The sequence below is a fragment of the Hordeum vulgare genome, chromosome 2H (genome assembly GCF_904849725.1).
Source record: "Hordeum vulgare subsp. vulgare chromosome 2H, MorexV3_pseudomolecules_assembly, whole genome shotgun sequence".
Taxonomy (NCBI): domain Eukaryota; kingdom Viridiplantae; phylum Streptophyta; class Magnoliopsida; order Poales; family Poaceae; genus Hordeum; species Hordeum vulgare.
In genome coordinates, this window is record NC_058519.1 from 50,149,919 (window position 1) to 50,167,540 (window position 17,622).

The following is a 17,622-nucleotide window of genomic DNA, read 5'->3' on the forward strand; positions in this document are numbered from 1 at the left end:
AATGATGTGATCCCGTTATCAAATGACAACTTATGTCTATGGTCAAGAAACCTTGACCATCTTTGATCAATGAGCTAGTCCATTAGAGGCATACTAGGGACAGTGTGTTGTCTATGTATCCACAAATGTATTTGAGTTTCCAATCAATACAATTCTTAACATGGATAATAAATGATTATCATGAACAATGAAATATAATAATAATTACTTTATTATTGCCTCTAGGGCATATTTCCAAGAGTCTCCCACTTGCACTAGAGTCAATAATCTAGCTCACATCACTATGTGATTTACATTGTAATGAATCTAACACCCATACAGTTCTGGTGTTGACCATGTTTCGCTCGTGGAAGAGGCTTAGTCAATGGGTCTGCAACATTCAGATCCGTGTGCACTTTGCAAATATTTATGTCCTCCTCCTTGATGTAATCGGAGATGGAATTGAAGCATCGCTTTATGTGTCTGGTCCTCTTATGAAACCTCAGTTCCTTGGCTAGAGCAATGGCACTAGTGTTGTCACAGAACAGAGTCATTGGATCCAATGCACTAGGCACAACTCCAAGATCTGTCAAGACTCCTTCATCCAGACACCTTCCTTAGCCGCCTCCAAGGCAGCTATGTACTCCGCTTCGCATGTAAAATCAGCTACCACGCTTTGCTTGGAACTGCACCATCTTACCGCAACCCCATTGAGAATATATACGTATCTGGTTTGCGACTTAGAGTCATCCGGATCAATGTCAAAGCTTGCATCGACGTAACCCTTTACGACGAGCTCTTGATCACGTCCATGCACGAGAAACATTTCCTTAGTCCTTTTCAGGTACTTCAGAACATTCTTAACTGATGTATAGTGTTCCATTCCTAGATCACTTTGAAACATTCATGTCATACTTATGGTAAGGCTCACATCAGGTCTTGTGCACAACATTGCATACATGATAGAGCCTATGGCTGAAGCATATGGGACGACAACCATCTTTTCTCTATCTTCTACAGTCACTTGGCTTGAGTCTTACTCAACTCCACACCTTGCAATACACGCAAGAACCCTTTCTTGGATTGACCCATTTTGAACTTATTCAAAACTTTGTCAAGGTATGTGCTCTGTGAAAGTCCTATTAAGCGTCTCGATCTATCTCTATAGATCTTGATGCCTAATATGTAAGAAGCTTCTCCTAGGTCCTTCATTGAAAAACTCTTGTTCAAATAATCTTTAAGCTTCCCAAAAATTATATATTGTTTCCAATGAGCAATATGTCATCCACATATAATATTAGAAATGCTATAGATCTCCCACTCATTTTTTTGTAAATACAAGATTCTCCATAAACTCTTTGATAAATAGATCGCTAGAGCTTGCACACTTTGTTAGCATTCTCTGTATCAACAAAACCTTCCAGTTGCATCATATACAACTCTTCCTTAAGGAAACCGTTGAGGAACGCCGTTTTGACATCCATCTGCCAAATTTCATAATCGAAAAATGCAGCTATTGCTAACATGATTCTGACAGACTTAAGCATCGCTATGGGTGAGAAAGTCTCATCATAGTCAACTCCTTGAACTTGTGAAAAACTCCTTTCCACAAGTCAAGCTTTATAGATGGTGATATTACCGTCGGCGTCCGTCTTCTTCTTAAAGATCCATTTATTCTGAATGGCCTTTCGCCATTCAGGTAATTCTTCCAAAGTCCACACTTTGTTTTCACACATGGATCCTATTTGGATTTCATGGCCTCTAACCATTTGTTGGAATCCGGGTCCGCCGTCGCTTCTCCATAGCTTGTAGGTTCGTTGTTGTCTAACAACATGACTACTAAGAAAGGGTTACCGTACCACTCAGGAACGGTGCGTGCCCTTGTCAACCTACGAGGTTCGATAGCACCTTGACCCGAAGCTACATGATCATCATAATTGGCTTCCTCTTCAACTGGTGTATGCTCCACAGAAACAACTTTATGTGATGCGCTAATATCTGGTTAAAGTAAAGGTTCTACAACCTCATCAAGTTCTATCTTTCTCCCACTCAATTCTTTCAAGATAAACTCTTTCTCAAGAAATGTTCCGTTTTTAGCGACAAGCACTTTGCCTTCGGATCTGAGATAGAAGGTGTACCCAACTATCTCTTTTGGGTATCCTATGAAGACGCATTTCACCGCTTTGGGTTCCAGTTCTCTGGGTGAAAGTTTTTGACATAAGCATCACGTCCCCAAACTTTAAGAAACGACGACTTTGGTTTCTTGCCAAACCATAGTTCATATGGTATCGTCTCAACGGATTTTGATGGTGCCCTATTTAAAGTGAATGCAGTTGTCTCTAATGCATAACCCCAAAATGATAATAGTAAATCGGCAAGAGACATCATGGAACATACCATATCCAATAAAGTACGATTACGACATTCGAACACACCATTACGCTGTGGTGTTCCAAGCGGTGTCAAATGTGAAACAATTCCACATTGTCTTAAGTGAGTGCCAAACTCATAACTCAGATATTCTCCTCCTTGATCAGATCGTAGGAATTTTACCTTCTGGTTACGATGATTCTCCACTCCACTCTGAAATTGCTTGAACTTTTCAAACATTTTAGGTTTGTGTTTCATTAAGTAAATATAACATTACCTACTTAAGTCATCGACGAGGGTGAGAAAATAACGATATCCACCACGTGCCTCAATGCTCATCGAACCCCACACATTAGTATGTACGATTTCTAATAAGTCACTTGCTCGCTCCATTGTTCCGGAGAACGGAGTTTTGGTCATCTTGCCCATGAGGCATGGTTCACATGTGTTAAGTGATTCAAAATCAAGTGACTCCAAAAGTACATCAGCATGGAGTTTCTTCATGCACTTTACACCAATATGACCTAAGCGGAGTGCGACAAAAAAGTGGTACTATCATTATCAACACTACATCTTTTGGCATCAATGTTATGAACATGTGTGTCATTACTATCGAGATTTAATAAGAATAAACGCCTCACATTAGGTGTGTGATCATAAAAGATATTACTCATATAAATAGAACAACCATTATTCTCTGATGTATATGGGTAACCGTCTCACAACTAACAAGATCCGGATATAATGTTCATGCTTAACACAGACACTAAATAAAGATTATTCAGGTTCATCCCTAATCCCGATGGTAATTGAAGTGAGAGCGTGCCGATGACGATCGTGTCAACCTTGGAACCATTTCCCATGCGCATCGTCACTTCATCCTTCGCCAACCTCCATCTATTCCGCGGTTCCTGTTTTGAGTTGCAAATGTGAGCAACCGAACCGATATCAAATACCCAGGCACTACAACAAGAGTTGGTGAGGTACACATCAATAACATCTATATCATATATACCTTGTTTGGCATTGGCCGCCTTCTTGTCAGCTAGATACTTGGGGCAGTTCCGCTTCGAGTGACCAGCCCCCTTGCAATGATAGCACCCAGTTTTTGTCTTGGGTCCGGCCTTAGGTTTCTTCACGGGAGGGGCAACACATTTGCCACTCTTCTTGGAGTTACCTTTCTTGCCCTTGCCATTTTTCTTGAAACTGGTGGTCTTATTGACCATCAACACTTGATGTTTCTTCTGCATTTTTCACTCGGCGACTTTCAGCATCATAATAAGCTTGGTGAATGATTTATCCATCCCTTGCATGTTGTAGTTTAGCACAAAGCTTATATAGCTAGGCGGCAGTAATTGAAAACTCTGTCAGCGATCGCCTCTAGTCAATAATGACCCACCATTTAGGTCACTCAATTGTCATTATTTTTTATTTATGACCTTCTTATGACCAAAACGAAGAGGTCAACAGTTGGTCGTCAAGAATAGACAAAGTTGACCTTTCCTCATTTTTGGTCATGGATTCTGTGACAAAAAACAATTGGTCGTGGAATCTATTGACCAAAAAATTGGTCATTACCCATGGGTGTGATCCACGTGTGATCTGATGTGGCTAAGCTGACATGGCACTGTCCACGTGGCACATAATCTGACATGATATTCTTAGTGGCCCAATGGACTAAGCCCATAAATACAGCCCATTTAGGATCTGTTTTCATTTGGGTTGTTGCTTTTCCTAACCAAACATTATTGGGCCATGTAAAATTGCTTATTTTTAGAGCAAATTTTTTAAAACCAACTTTTCATTATTCTACTTGCGTGGCCTAATTAGTACAATGTGTAACTCATCTTCTATCCATCCAACTATGGCCTGTTTCAACTCATCTTCTATCCAGCAAGAAGACATTCACATTACAATACACAACTCGTGGCGAATTAAAAGGGCACATGATAGCCAACAATAGTCAACATTTCATCAACTTACAACCTAATAAGATGACCGAACAAAAACCATCACATCACATGAAACTTCCATTTTGTTCCAACTTGAAGTAAGCTTCTTCCAACTTCATAGTTGGAGCTATTCTACATGTACGTCAACACCACCACTATATCTGTCTTTAGAAGCTGCTAGTCATCTACACACCTGTACATGCAACCATATTACAAGATGAAGACATTAGTACTTGTATCAAACATGATCATTTAAAATCAAAATTCGTTTGAAAATAAAATTTGGACTGCATAATACACAATTTCAGTATGAAGCGTCCAATAATAAGTAAGAGAGTTCAATGTAAGCCTCCATCAGTACAGTAAGAGAGTTCTGCTTCACTTTACCCTGGAAGATTACAATTATTGCATGTAGAAGCAGATGGGCAATCCCTGGCAATATGGCCAGGTCTCCTGCAGTTCTTGTAAATAATATCCCGGGAAAGTCATTCAAGTTAAACATGGCATTCGTTTAGATCAAAGGCCAACAGATATATTATGATGACAAATGTATAATATTTCCATAACTTGCTAAGAAAGAGCATACTGAGATAAATATTTTTCCCTTTTACACTGGAGAATGCCAACATGCCTCCAATATTAGTTCACCAACTAAAGATTCTTAAATAAATCAGACAAGCACAACAGCTATGTTAGACATATGTATTGACACTTCCACATCAAACATTAAATAAAACTAGTCGTTAACCCGTGCATTCGCATGGGCTAGTTATGTAAACTATCTTACACTCTGCATTATATTTGTAGTTCTTACAATATGGCATGATAACCATACAATAATATCCCGTATACTACCTCGCTGTCAACAACTTGGAGTTTCCACTTAGAAAAATGTGAAAAAACATCAGCTACACAACATATCTGTATAATTGAAAACAAAGATGTGTGATAGAGGAAATGATGTGACCACGACCCATTGCTTCCTGTAACATGTTTTTGAAGCTGAATCAGAAATATCAATTAAGAAAATTGGAGATTAATCTATTTGTGCACTTTATATAACCCATATAACTTTTGAGAAATGTACGGAGTTGTTATTTAACACAATCTTGATACAAACCATCTTTCTAGATAAGAATAAATAACATTAGAAGATGCAATCTCCATCTCTAAATAAATAAAACTTATATCTCAGTGGTTCTAGATATTATTAAGTAAAAAAACACTAAAACCCTGCGCAACTTACGAAGGTTTTCAAAAACAAAAAAGTAATGGTCAGAATCTTAGCTTGCCCCCATTTTCCATTGCATAGATACATAACACTTGTGCAAATTAATTATTTCTTATGACAACAGGACATTCATTCCCAATTTCATTGAAATTATAACAAAAATAAAACGAAAGTGAAAGACCAACACTCTTCCTGTAGAAAATGAACTCGTAATATTGTTGAAAGTGTACCTATACCTCAATGTTTCATCTCATTTACTGCATCGAGTACAACCAGGAGGACAACACTTTGGAATATTATTGTTATTACATGACTAAACCATTTAATTTGAGTCAAAATAATTCACAAATAGTTAAAAATTAGAATAACTCCAGTTACCGAAGCACAATAGCAAAATCACAGAAGAGTTAGCCCAAAAACATTGTGTAATATTGTGATAGAGAGGGGAAAAATTTAGAGGTTGTAAATTATTGTGAGGTGAATCGGTTCCACACCTACGGAATCAAAACTCATGTCAAACTTGCATTAGCAGTAACATTTTTAGTGCGATAAATTATGCAACAACTGAATTTTGCACATCAAAATTATATTTATGTTCGATATAACGACTAAAAATCATATTTGTGATCTACGCCCAATGTAGGCTATTGCATAAATGTACTCACAACTTTTCTTAGAGCTCCTAGTGTAGAGTATTGTTTGGCTAGATCGAATGGCATGCATATATATTCTAAATATTCCGCTGACAATATTTTGGCCATTATGAATTCATACAAGTCAAGGTTAAAGATACCTTATCTTATTTTCTATATGTAGCATCCCTAAAAAGTATTCTGGAACTGCGACGGGAAAATGTCACACATACTATTAAAATCTAACCATGTTAATAATAATTCTGAGAGTAGAGCTGCATTTGTACTTTCAAAATTATCCATCTCATCACAGACCTGCCCCTTCACAAATACAATAAATGACCATGTGTATATTAAAGTTTCATGTAATTTCAAAAGGTAGATCACTCGTGTGCTAGCTATGGTGTGTCGAATTTTCAATGCCAACTCTAATGCAGAAGAGTGTGCAAAGGATACACTACTGGATAACCAACCACGCATAACATGTGTTGCAGTTGGTATTCCAGTGAATATTTCAGGTAACATAAACACTTGGTGTAAATCCAAGCTAGGATAACATATTTTGCAAGCAAGCTTCTAAGAAAAAGAAAATCAGCAGGTGCACACATGTAGCTACGACGTTCGCTGCGACGAGGAGGACTGCGGACACGGTTGCGCCGGGATGAACGCTCGCTGCGCAGCCTATCTCGCCGAGGTTTTCAGCTTCTGCTCCGACTGCGACTCCTGCTCCTGCTCTTACTCTTGGTGTTGCTCCGGCTCCGGCTCCTAGTCTTGTTCTTGCTTCTTCTTCTGCTCCTGCTCGTGCTCTTGGCCCTACCAGCGTTCTTGCCACTGCTACTGCTGGCGCTTGGTGATGGACTCACCATAGCTTGATCCTAGCACATGAATTTCAAGATGAAAGTCCAATGGTCAGACTCCAAACAGATCCAGGGATAAGGCCAAATGAAGGCAAAAAAACCATCTACTAATGGCAACCTTCCTACTCGATGATCTGCAGCAACAAAATTAAATAACGCCCATGTTAAAGGGCATGGACACAGAAACACTTGTCCAACACCATACAAGTTCAGGTACATGGATTTCACCATTCTCCAGAAACTAAAGGGACAGGGGGGGCATGACTACACCCACACACATATATTCCAAGCATAACATGAAGCCTAGTTTCCATCGATTTCGCTACCCCGAGACAAAGTAAGCTTCCAATGGAAAATGTGCAGTGGTACATGAGGCCCTTATCCAAACCTACCAGCATATCCAATTCAAAATCAAGCGTTCAACAATGAGTTTTATTTCATGTACGGGCTGCTACTACTCGGAGACTCGGCAGCCGCCTCGGGTTGGATGGTGACAGCGCGCGAGGAATGAGACGATCCAGGGGAGGGGAAGGGACTCACCATGGCTCGAGGAGGAAAGTCGGGATGGATCTACAAAGGGGAGTAGAGAGTATGAATTGCACATATAAATGGAGAGGATAAGTGGAGGGCAAAGAAACGCCAGATCTGGAGGGAAAAGACAACAACGACGACTTGGCAGGGGATTTCCGGTCGGCGTACATGGGCGACAGGAGTTCTAGAATACGTACCATTGCAAGAGACGAGAGAGATCCAGGGGCGCCGAGCAACACGGAGCAGACGCCCCACATGGTGGCACGGAGCCGGTGATGGGATGGCATCCTTTCCGACGGTGCAAGCACCAACGACCGCTCAACCCAGGCGCACAAAGAAGGGAGGGGGTGCGATTGGATCTGGCAGAGTGGCGGCACTGTGGTGGCGATTTGGGGTGCTTGCCAGGGATTAGGGTGGGGGAAGTTTCATGATCCCGCCATACTTGTCTGAATTTTTGGCCGCCAAGCGCTCTTTTTTTTCGATTTCAGAAGCGGGGTTGACCCATCTTTTTTATGTAATGTGTATTTTCTATTGTTCATCTTGTTCTATAGATATTTTATTATTATTATTTTTGAGGAATGGATGCACCTTCATCTTATATCATATTATGTAATCATGTGTATTTTTTCCTGAAATACCAAGTTAAGCTATCTTATTTAGAACACATCCTTCATTAGCATGCCCAATTAGTTGGTCCCACCTGCGAGCTAGGGTAGCCGCCCCCTGCATGACAGGAAGTCGGTGGGTCCAACACGGCCTCACACGTCAAATTTCGATGCCACAACTAAGTTGGGTCAACAAGTCAACTTATGGGTCCAACCTCTGAACATACTTATACTTTGTAGCCTTGTTGGCACCTATACAAGACATGCAGGTGAAATTGTCGAATTGCCTTCCCAGTCACCTCTATTTAAGCCTATGACCTTAATTTTGTCATGGAGGACCTACAATGCGACCATAAATAGAGCTACACATGCTAGTGACCATTTTGTGCAATGGGATTATGACCTTGTTGATAGAGATGGTCAAAAATTTGTGGGGTTTGGACCCTCTTAGACACCTCATGACCTTTTGTAAATTTTAGTCATAGATCTATGACCAATTCAACCGCGGCCTTTATTTTTTGTCATAAACGAGCTTATTTCTTGTAGTGTAAATAAAAATTATTCAGGTTCATCCCTAATCCCGATGGTAATTGAAGTGAGAGCGTGCCGACGGCGATCGCGACAACCTTGGAACCATTTCCCACGCGCATCGTCGCTTCATCCTTCGCCAACCTCCTTCTATTCCGCGGTTCCTGTTTTGAGTTGCAAATGTGAGCAACCGAACCTTTATCAAATACCCAGGCACTACAACAAGAGTTGGTGAGGTATGCATTAATAACATCTATATCATATATACCTTGTTTGGCGTTGGCCGCCTTCTTGTCAGCTAGATAATTGGGGCAGTTCCGCTTCGAATGACCAGCCCCCTTGCAATGATAGCACCCAGTTTCTGTCTTGGGTCCGGCCTTAGGTTTCTTCACGGGAGGGGCAACAGGTTTGCCACTCTTCTTGGAGTTACCTTTCTTGACCTTGCCATTTTTCTTGAAACTGGTGGTCTTATTGATACACTTGATGTTCCTTCTGCATTTCTCACTCGACGACTTAAGCATCGTAAACAGCTCGGTGAATGATTTATCCATCCTTTGCATGTTGTAGTTTAGCACAAAGCTTTTGTAGCTAGGTGGCAGTAATTGAAAACACTATCAGTGATCGCCTCTCGCGGGAGAAAAATTCCCAACTCAGCTAGACGGTTGTTATACCCAGACATTCTGAGTACATGCTCACTGACAGACCCGTTCTCCTCCATATTGCAAGCATAGAACTTATTGGAGGTATCATACCTCTCGATCTGGGCTTTCTTCTCAAAGATAAACTTCAATTCCTGGAACATCTCATATGCTCCATGACGTTCAAAATGTCTTTGAAGTCTCGGTTCTAAACCATACAAGATCGCACACTAAACTACTGAGTAGTCATCCAAACGCGACTACCACACATTCATAATGTCTTCAGCCACCGGGAAGAGGGGTGCATCAAGGACAAAGCTCTTTTGGGAAACCATGAGGACAATCCTCAGATTACGGGCCCAGTCTACAAAGTTGCTCCCATCATCTTTCAGCTTAGCTTTCTCTAGGAACGCATTAAAATTCAGGGGTGCTACTGCGCGAGCCATTGATCTACAACATAAATTTGCAAAGATTACTTAGACTATTGTTTGACATAATGAGTTTAGTTAATCATATTACTAAAAACTCCCACTCAAATTGACATCCCTCTAATCATTCGAGTGACACATGATCCAAATCCACCAACCAAGTCCGATAATCACGTGAGATGAGCTAGTTTCAATGGTGAATATCTTCATGTTGATCATATCAACTATATGACTCATGTTCGACCTTTCAGTCTCTTGTGTTCTGTGTCCATGTTTGTACATGCTAGGCTCGTCAAGTTTAACCCGAGTGTTCCGCGTGTGCAAAGCTGTCTTGCACCCGTTGTATGTGAACGTAGAGTCTATCACACCCGATCATCACGTGGTGTATCTAAACGACGAACTTTCGCAACGGTGCACACTCAGGGAGACCACAATTTTATATTGAAATTTTAGTGAGGGATCACCTTATAATGCTACCGTCGTCCTAAGAAAAAAAAAGGTGCATAAAAAGGATTAACATCACATGCAGATCATAAGTGACATGATATGGCCATGATCTTGTGCTTTTGATCTCCATCTCCAAAGCACCGACATGATCTCCATCGTCACCGGCACCACACCATGATCTCCATCATCATGATATTTATCATTGTATTGCCATCGAGGTTGTCGCGCCAACCATGCTTATACTACTATTGCTACCGTATAGCGATAAGGTAAAGCATTACATAGCGCTTAATGAGTGACACGAAGGTCATACAATAATTAAAGACAACCCTATGGCTCTTGCCGGTTGCCGTAGCATCGACATGCAAGTCGATATTAACTATTACAACATGATCATCTCATACATCAAGTATACATAATCAAGTCTTTAGTCATATCATATCACATGCATACCCTGCAAAAACCAATTAGACATCCTCTAATTTGTTGCTAAGTTTTACGTGGCTACTATGGGTATCTAGTAAGAATGTTTCTTTCCTATGCAAAACCACAACGGTGATATGCAAGTTGCTATTTAACCTTCTACAAGGACCACCTTTTGTCGAATCTGATTCAACTAAAGTAGGAGACACACACACCCGCCAACCATCTTTATGCAAGAAGTTGCAAGCGAGTCGATGAAACCGGTCTCTCGTACGTGGACGAGTAAAGTTGGTCCGGGCCGCTTCATCCAACAATACCGTTGAATCAAGAAAATACTAAGGAGGGAAGCAATCTAAATATCAACGCCCACAAACTCCCTTGTGTTCTACTCGACATGTCATCTATGCATAGACCTAGCTTTGATACCACTTTTGGGGACCGTTGCATGGGAAACAAAAATTTTCCTACGTACAAACATGGTCTATCCATGGTGATAACCATCTATGAGAGGAGAGATTGAATCTACATACCCTTGTAGATCGCTAAGCGAAAGAATTCAAGAACGTGGTTGATGTAGTTGTACGTCTTCGCTATCCAATCATGAACCGTCCCGCTATGGCGACCCCGACTAGTAAGTCGAGATCGCCGTGCCCAGTGACCCCAAGGATCAATAATCACTGAACACAGATACTGAATAATAGAGTCTTATATCCAAATACCGAATATTACATCAATGATCGAAGGGTCAGGTTCACAAGCAGGGCCTAAGGCCAATTAAAACGGGTACAACGGGTAGCGGAAACTCATAAGGGCCAAGCGGGTGCCCATGCCATCAAGCCTACACCGACAGTCATTCGGACTTGGAAGCGTCCTAGATCGCAGGTCCGTCTCCGAAGACGTTCTCATTGCCAAACTCCGTTCCTTCGATATCTGGTCAATAATATAACCAGTGGCAAGCCAATGAGTACTTCGAATGTACTCGCAAACAGCCCATGATATGAACAATGAAAGTGAAGTACAACAATAACATGCAGCTTTGATGAAATGCAATTTGGTGGGATGATCATGTATATGCATCAAGCTAAAGAATTACTCTTGAAGAACAGGTTACAGATATCAACATATCTGCTAAGGGCTGAACCATCCGGGTTCATCCTATATGCCAAGTCACCAAACTTGGTCATAACCTCAATGTATCAACTAAGGGCTAAACCATCCGGGTTCACCCTATATGCCAAGTCACCAAACTTGGTCATATTATTATTTCCATAACAACACCTTTTTAACACCACACACACACACTCACTCACACTTGGTTTATGCGGAAACGCTCGACATAGTTTAAGCAGGATTACCCAATTGTCCTTGACCATGGACACGGCTATTCCAATAGTTTGACACTCTGAAGAGGTAGTACGCTGGACCCACGAGATCTGGGAAACTTCCGTGTCATCCACGACTCGCGGTATATCACATATACCCGAGGTAAGTACCCGATCATTATCTTTCCCCTGACGATACTAGACAAAGAGGTCCACTCGATTAGTACCCACCCCACATGTTGTACGTCTTAGGAGCACCGACTCTGGATAGTATCAACCATGCAGGGACCAACGGTGTGCCTGGAACTCATAAAAATGGCATAGTCGCCCTTCCTGGCACGACCCCATCACGAGAGTGACGACAATCACTCCCGCCACTAGTAATGTGGCTCTTTGCTAGTACCGACCATAGTAATCAACAAAGCCCCGTCCCATAAAGGGGTAACGTGGTCGTACTGGTAAGGTTGGGACGATCGACACATCATAAATCTAATCACATTTCCAAAACCATACTCACACAAAACACCGGTGCACCACTTCACCAAAAGTGGCCACCCATCTCATCATCACCCTCGGGCATTACTGGCACCCGACGGGTTTTTTCATAAACCTTTGATTTAACTCATCATCATGCTCATGCAATGGTTCTCTAACTCTACTAGTCAACATGATAGTAGCATGATCCTCATAGATGGTAGGATCAAGCTCATCATGCTTGTGCTCCGAGGAGCCATATGTATAACATCACCATCATGCTAGTGCTTCGAAGAAGCCTTCGGTACCATCACACCAATGATGAACCGACACTATGATCACATGCAACGGAAAAGTACTTGCTATTCTAGCATGCATCAATTCATATGCTCAAGTCATGGTCAAAGGGCTGCTTGCCTTGGTCAGCTAGGTATCTGAGGTCTTCAGGTCTTCCGCTCCGAATCCTTCACCACTCGGTAATTCTATCATCGAGAATAGAATAAATAAGAAATACCTCACACAAAAACAGATCACAAATCACTTTTCAAAATGTTGCAAAACTTGGTTAAATTCAGGTTGTTAATTTGAAAAATATCTTCTCTTAGTTTTTACTAGCTAAGAATATTAATAATTACTAAACAGGGGCAAACTATTGCTTTTAATGCCTTTATATTATTATAAAACAGATTCTGTTTTTAAAAAATGTCAACAATGGTAGAATCAAATACTACTCATTTTTAGAAAAATATCAGTGGAAGAATTATATTTTTCCACTGGGTAGTTATTTTTACAAAAATCATTTTAGTCTCTGATTTAACAATAAAAGAAAAACGCCAAAGCCTGGCCTGGGAAGCAGGCCGGCCCAGCCAGCCAGTAGGCTGCCAGGCGCGCGCGCGCGCCAGGTTTGAACCTGACGTGCGGGCCCGTGGGGTCAGCGGCTGTGGCTGTATGTGGGGGCTGCTCCAGGACGCCCACAGGTGGAGCCCACCTGTCGGGTTCTTCCCCTACCTCCGGCCAGGGAGGAGGAGATGAACTCCAGCGAGGCTACCGTCGTCCTTGGGCCTAGCTAAGGGCAGGAATGGGTTCAGCGTGCCTCCACCTACCTGCAGGTGGCCGGGACAGCGCCGGAGAGGTTTGGAGTCGCCGGCGACGAGGTGGCCGTGGCGGAGGGGTTTTGGGACGTGGTTGAACTGGTAGCTAGGGGCACGGAATCCCTCGGGGCAGTTGGCAGAAAGGTTCCTGGTGTCGAGGGGAGTGCTCTGGTGGGTCGAGTGTCCCAGGAGCCGGCGTGTAGCCGGACATCGACCGGAGCTCCGAGGTGGAGGCGCCTCGGTCGATCTCGGGCACCGGGGCTTTGCGAGCTCGATTGGGTGGCTACGGAGGAGCTAGTGGTCGTCCAGAGGTTGTTGGAGGGGTGCTGAGGTGTCGGGGAGGCCTATTTATAGGCTCGCGATGGTTTGCCGACTCGATGCGACGGTGACTCACCGTGGAGCACGTGCGTGCACAGTGATGAGCTGGCTGCGAAACCACGGTCTCCGGACGTGGTTTGGGATGCTCTGAAGCATCGGCGGAGAGGGAGAAGGCGTGGGGTCGAGTTGCAGCGTCTGTGCATGCTCGACCAAGTCGGGTGCGCGCGGGCACGCGTCGCCCGAGCTCTAGCGCGGGAGAGGAGGGTCCCTGGTGGCTGCTTTACACAGGAGGTTGTCGGGGAAGGTCTTGGACACTTCGGGGGAGGTTGGAACCGGCCGGGAGCGTCGTCCCCTTCTCGGTGGCTCCCTGTAGCGCGTCCAGAGCGCAGTTTTGGCATGCCACGGCAAGCTAGCGCGCTCTGGGGCACTTTAGACGTGTCCCTCATGTCCTGGGTGTTGCTGGGAGTGTTTCTAGCCGTTGTGTGCTAGTGAGAGCACTAGCTGGTCAAGGGGGATAGGTTTCACTAGTGCTGTCGGCCCTGATATGTGGCTCAAATTGGGGTTCTTGTCACTTGTGCTTTGAACTAGGGAGGGGCCAGTTGACTGGGTGTTTAGGTTGATCTGAAGCACTAATACACCAAGTTTGAGGCTATGACATTGGGTAAAATAGTGGCTAGGTGGGTTTTACCTTCCTGGCAGAAGGTGTTCGACAGTGGTTTGGAGTGCTTCCACTCCACCACTCGAACTGCAACTTAACAGGTTTGGTCTTGGGGTTAAAGTAGGGTTTTCCACCAATTTTGAGCTCCATTGAACAAGTTTAGCTTTGTAAACTTGAAAATGCATCAAAGTGATCAGATCCGTCCTCTCCAAAGGGAGTGTGACTAAACAAAGTCTTGCAAATCTCATTTTTGGTGTGGAGTCCTCATTTGAGGTGCCAGACACCCCTGCAAAGTTTCAACCCAATTGGACAAACTTTGCTATGTAGAGTTGTTCCAACTCTATTCTGGACAGAGAGGGTTTTAGGCTCATTTGGTGACCTTCCGCACCTTGGATCAAGGAGAGATTTTATGTGGGCACCAAATATGGCTTCGGGAGGCTCCTGTAATTTCATGGGATTTTGTTGAGAGTATTTCCTTTGGATATATCTAAAAAGGTTAAAACAGACAGGAATGGTTTTCAGGGTTTTATTCAAATAATTATAATATAAAATACGGTTGGAAATCTTATATATGGAAAATATATGTCCTTCTAAGTTTCTATGATTTTACTCATAATTTTCTAAGGCAGAGAAGCATTTTTCCTTGTGGGAATATCATTCCTGGCCTTAGAAACAAACATGTATTTAAAATAGAAAAATAATGTTTTAAATCATTAAATAATGTTTTTGGTAAATAATAATAGTATTTGAGTTTAGATCACCAACTTTGGTTGGGAGTGCTACTAGGCATCATGAGCTAGTAGTGTAACCCAAGCAAGGTAGAGGTGATTTGGTGTCAAAGAGAAGAGTTTTGGAAATTCATTTAAAAATAAAAAGATTTATCATGGGTTTTGGATCAACAAGCAAACAAGCATACATTCATACAAGGCATTCATAGCATTCACAACATCATTAGAAAAAGTTTTAACAAGCTCTCGTTTTTGCAACTTAAAACATTGGTGGTGAAAAACAGGGTGTGACAGACCTATCCCTCTTACAAGAATCTCGTCCCCGAGATTCCTAAGCTAGGCGTTAAATAGCTCTGGAAATTATGATTGGAGATAGTCTTCACGTTCCCATGTTGCTTCTGCTTCGGTATGGTTGCTCCACTGAATCATGAAATACTTGATGGTGCGGCTTCTGGTGCAACGCTCTGCTTCATCCAGAATGTGAATCGGCTTCTCGCGGTAGGTAAGTTCTGGTGGAAGGTCAACAGCTTGGTGGTCAATATCCTTGCAAGGATCGGAACGGTTTGGCACTTGTAAGCACTTCCGGAGCTGTGACACGTGGAACACGTTGTGCACACCCGAAAGTTCTGGGGGGTAGCTCCAACTGATAAGCCACTTCCCCGCGCCTTGTCGTGATCTTGAAGGGTCCAATAAACCTTGGGGCTAGCTTCCCCTTGACGTGGAAACGCTTGGTTCCCTTGAGATGCTTAACGCGTAGGTACACCTGGTCTCCGGGAACAAACTCCACATCCTTGCGGTGGGAGTCCGCATAGCTCTTTTGTCGGGACTTAGCTGCCTTCAAGTTTTCTTGGACAAGCTGCACCTTATTTTCTGCTTCCTGCAGCGCTTCTGGCCCAAAAACTAGTACTTCTCCGGTTTCGAACCAATTGAGTGGGGTCGGCACTTTCGCCCATATAGCACCTGGAATGGGGCCATTGGAAGACTGGACTGGTAGCTGTTGTTGTATGAGAACTCAGCAAACGGCACACAGTCTTCCCATTTGGCACCATGAGCCAAGACACATGCGCGGAGTATGTCCTCGAGTATCTGGTTTACCCTCTCGGTCTGTCCGCCCGTCTGCGGGTGGAAAGCCGTGCTGAAAGAGAGCTTGGTTCAGAGAGCTTCTTGAAACTTCTTCCAAAATCTCGAGGTGAACTGCGTGCCACGGGCGGACACGATCTCCTTAGGAACTCCATGGAGGCTAACGATGCACTCAATTTAGAGGCTAGCCAACTTGTCGCCCCCGTAGGTGGTGTTGACCGGAATGAAATGAGACACCTTAGTTAAGTGGTCGATGATGACCCATATGGATTCATGACCCCTGCTTGATCGGGGTAGTCCGGTGATGAAGTCCATGTCGACCTTATCCCATTTCCATTCTGGCACTTGAAGAGGTTGTAGCAGCCCAGCAGGTCGCTGATGCTCAGCCTTGACCCGCTGGCATACATCACACTTAGCGACGTAGGAGCCTATCTCTCTCTTCATGCCATGCCACCAAAATCATTCTCGGAGGTCTTGATACATCTTGGTACAACCGGGATGGATGGAGTATGGCAAGTCATTGGACTCTTGCAGGATCAAGTCCTTGAGTTCGGCCTTGTTGGGCACGCATAAGCGTTTCCCGTACCACACCATTCCTTGATCATCAACCGAGAACCCTCAGGCCTTGCCTTCCTGTATCTTCCTCTTGAGGCCTTCAATACTCTTGTGTCCCTTCTGGGCTTCCTTGATATCATCAGCCAGAGTTGGTTTGACTTCGAGGTTGGCCACGTATCCTGGTTCGACTAACTCCATCCCGAAGCTTTCCATCTCTTCATACAAGGCGGGCAACCTTTCCTTGAGCAAGACGTTCAAGGTGCCAGCCTTCCGGCTTAGAGCATCGGCTACCACGTTTGCCTTACCGGGGTGGTACTGAAAGCTGAGGTCATAATCCTTGATTATCTCAAGCCATCTTCGTTGCCTCATATTCAGCTCCCTTTGGGTGAAGATATATTTCACACTCTTGTGGTCGGTGTATATTTCACATTGCTTCCCCAGAAGGTAATGTCGCCATGTCTTCAAGGCATGCACTACGGCTGCTAACTCGAGATCATGGGTGGCGTAGTTCTCCTCATGCGGACGCAGTTGCCGTGACAAGTACGCCACGACTCTGCCATCTTGCATTAAGACTCCACCGAGTCCGATTCCGGAGGCATCACAGTAAATCACAAAATCCTTGTTGATGTCCGGGGTAGCTAGTACCGGGGCGGTAGTCGGTCTTTTCTTCAACTCTTGGAAGCTCGCTTCACATGGTGGTGTCCACTCGAACTTCCGGCCTTTCTTCAAAAGCTGAGTCATAGGTCGAGCGATGCTATAGAATCCCTCTACGAAC